At 39.7% G+C, this 3,556-nt stretch overlaps 1 non-coding gene across 1 annotated transcript; it reads left to right on the top strand.

Annotated features, from left to right (window-relative positions):
* Positions 1–519: 519 nt before the first annotated feature.
* LOC112793611 (small nucleolar RNA R71) lies at positions 520–624 on the top strand. Its single transcript, XR_003198307.1, has one exon. It is a non-coding gene; the product is annotated as a small nucleolar RNA R71 (small nucleolar RNA).
* The last annotated feature ends 2,932 nt before the right edge of the window (positions 625–3,556 follow it).

The raw sequence follows: 3,556 nt of genomic DNA, 5'->3' as shown, positions 1-3,556 counted from the left end.
GGTGTTTTGATGAGTGGCATTGTTGTTGGAGTTGAAGTTGGACGAATCTTGTCCTTGGTCTTGTTGGTTTTCCCATCCAAAGTTGGGGTGATTTTTCCATCCAGAGTTGTATGTTTTAGAGTATGGATCATGGACTTGTCTAGGTGAATTTCCCACATAGTTGGCTTGCTCCCAGTCACCTTCTTCTCCTATGTTTACTCCTTCATGAGTTGGTGATGAGGTGATGGCTGCTGCAACTTGGTTCTCTTCCACCTTCTTGGTAAGATCTGCTAGCTGCTTGGTGATCATCTTGTTTTGGGCTAACAGTGCATCCATGTGGTTTAGCTCCATTACTCCTCTAGTGTTACTTCTTTCAGAGGCATAGAAGTAGTCATTCTCAGCAACTGTTTCAATGACATCTATGGCTTCTTCAGCAGTTTTCTTCTTGTTTAAAGAACCTCCTGATGAATGATCTACAGCCTTCTTTGACTCATAGGAAAGACCTTCATAGAAGATGTGAAGTTGAACCCACTCATTAAAAATCTCTGATGGGCATCTCCTTGTTAAGTCTTTGAATCTCTCCCATGCTTCATAAAGTGTCTCACCATCTTGTTGCCTGAAAGTTTGCACCTCAGTTCTTAGCCTATTAATCTTTTGAGGAGGGTAAAATCTTGCTAAAAACTTGTTCACTACCTCCTCCCAATCTGTTAGGCTTTCTTTTGGGAAGGATTCAAGCCACTTTGTTGCCTTGTCCCTGAGTGAAAAAGGGAATAAGAGCAACCTATAGACATCCGGGTGGACTCCATTTGTCTTCACTGTGTCACAAATCCTCAAGAAGGTGGTCAAGTGTTGGTTAGGGTCTTTTTGAGCACCTCCTCCAAATGAGCAATTATTTTGCACCAAAGTGATGAGCTGAGGTTTTAGCTCAAAATTGTTGGCATGAATGGTGGGTTTCGAATGCTGCTTCCACAGTTTCCTGGATTAGGATTGATATAGGATCCTAAGACCCTCCTTTCATGCCCAACCCGGTTTGCATGGCCTTCTCTGGCATGATTATGAGCTTCTTCTTTATGATTGTTCTCCACATTCTCTTCCATGTTGGGTTCAAAATACTCTTCCTCTTCCTCAGCACCAACAATTCTTTTTCCTCTTGCTTCCCTTTTTCGTCTCCAAAGGGTTCTCTCAGGCTCTGAATCAAAGGATGTTGAGATTCCTTCTCTTCTCCCTGTCATACAACAAACAGAATGCACAACAGGAGATATAATGAAGAAAATTTTTGTTAGAATGATTGTTAGTGTGGGTGATGCAATTTATCAAACAGTTAGTGGGTTAGTGAGCTGAATTATGGTAAACTAAGAAAGGAGAACAAAAATTAGAGAGGGAATAGGGGATGAGGAAGAAATTAAAAACAAACTAAGGTAAATTACTGAATATAAAAAAGAATAACGGAAACAAAAATGCTCAATCTAGTGATCTTATACCTTAATCATTGTTGATTCAATATCAATCCCCGGCAACGGCGCCATAAACTTGATGCATAAAAACTTGTCTCTCAACAAATTTTCCCTCGGCAAGTATACCGAATTATCGTCAAGTAAAACTCACTATAGAGTGAGGTCGAATCCCACAAGGATTGATTGGTCAAGCAACTTTAGTTAGAAGAATATGCTAGTTGAGCTAAACAGAATTTAGATTGAGATGCAGTATTTTAAATGACTAGAAAGTAAATAGCAGAAATTAAAGTGCAGAATCTTAAATGGGGAATTGGGTAATGCTCATAAAAGTAAATGGCAGAAATTAAAGAGAATGGGTAAGATCAGAAATGGGGGGATCATTGGGTTTAGGAGATGTTGTAATTCTCTGGATCAAGTTCATTCTCATCTCTTCCTCAATCAATGCATTCATTGATCTCTTTGGCAATCTTAAGTGATTGAATCCCAATTCCTTGGTAATCCAATCTCTCAAATCTTGATCAATAGCTAATTCCTTGGTCAATTGCTCATGAGAAGAGATGAAGTATGGTCACTGATTATACCACATACATTTCACAATTCAAGCATTGAGGAGATTATAGTCACATATCCATCCCAACCCAAATTGGTCCAGCATGAGAAAGTAATTCTAGCATGATCTCTTCATTCCTCTTCCAAGGTTCCGAAGAGATCCAATTATGGAGAGTTTCTTTTCCAAGATAACTAACCAATTGAATTAAGATTGAAAGCTTTCTAGTAAAATCAAGAGAAAAGATAGAAGAAGAAGAATGAAAACTAATATTGATCCATCAAATTACAGCAGAGCTCCCTAACCCAATGAAAGGGGTTTAGTTGTTCATAGCTCTAGGAATCAAAAATAGCAGAAAAGAATAATCCATGCTAGAAGTACAGAAAAGTAAATATGCAGAGAGTAGTTCTCCAAGGTGCAAAAAGCCCCTCTCTAGTTCAAAACTACTCCTATATATACTACTCTTCATAATCTTCTAGTGAGTTCTTCAAGTCTTGGATGTGGGCTTTGGACCTTGAGTTGAAGCAATCCTCATCTTTAGTGGGCCCAGCTTGCAGAGAAATATGAATTAGGCTTGGGCATTTATTGAGATTAATTGTGGAATACATTTCTGGGTGCGAGAACGTTAGTGGCATTCACCTTTTCCACTAACGTTCCACCCTTATATGCCCACGTTATTCTCAACGTTAGAAGTCTTAACGTGACTTCTAACGTTCCTTCTCAATTCTTGGCCAACGTTAATGGGACTCACTTTTCCCATTAACGTTGGCTTGTGCCCCTTTTCGCAAACGTTAATGGGAATCACTTTTCCCATTAACGTTGCTTGCCTTTTGCCTCCTACGTTAGGTCTTACGTTAGCTTAGCTAACGTAGCTCTTAACGTGGGCACCTATCACCTTCGAGAGTGTTAGTGACACTCACCTTTGTCACTAACGCTCTAATTGCCTTAATCCCCTACGTTAGAACCCACGTTAACTAAGTTAACGTGGCTTTTAACGTAGTAATAAAGCCATCTTCCAACGTTAGTGACAAAAGTGAGTGTCACTAACGTTGGTTCTTTGAACCCCACTCCACGTTAACTTTCACGTTAACAATATTAACGTGAGAGTTAATGTAGGCAATGAAAATGATCCAACGTTAGTGACAAAAGTGAGTGTCACTAACGTTGGCAGTGTTGATCATTGTCCACGTTAGAGTTCACGTTAACTTAGTTAACGTGACTCTTAACGTGGGGCATTGCCTAGTTTCCCAACGTTAGTGGTGTTCACTTTTACCACTAGCGTTGAGGAGAAACGTTATTGGAGTTCACGTTTCTCATTAACGTGGAGTCCTCCTTTCCTTCTACGTTAAGTACCACGTTAACTTAGTTAACGTGGCTCTTAACGTAGGCTATGAAGTGGCTTCGCAGGCGTTATTGGTGATCACTTTTCTCATTAACGTTGTAAGCCAATTGCCATCCCATGTTAGTAGTCATGTTAACTAAGTTAACGTGAATGCTAACGTGATTCTTCCATGCTTCATTTGTCCTAAAATCAAGCAATTAAAGTGCATCAAAGCTCTAGCCAAAATCATGAGAT

Source organism: Arachis hypogaea, chromosome 3 (genome assembly GCF_003086295.3).
Source record: "Arachis hypogaea cultivar Tifrunner chromosome 3, arahy.Tifrunner.gnm2.J5K5, whole genome shotgun sequence".
Classification (NCBI taxonomy): domain Eukaryota; kingdom Viridiplantae; phylum Streptophyta; class Magnoliopsida; order Fabales; family Fabaceae; genus Arachis; species Arachis hypogaea.
The sequence above is the reverse complement of the archived record's forward strand: the minus strand, read 5'-3'. Positions and strand labels throughout refer to the sequence as shown.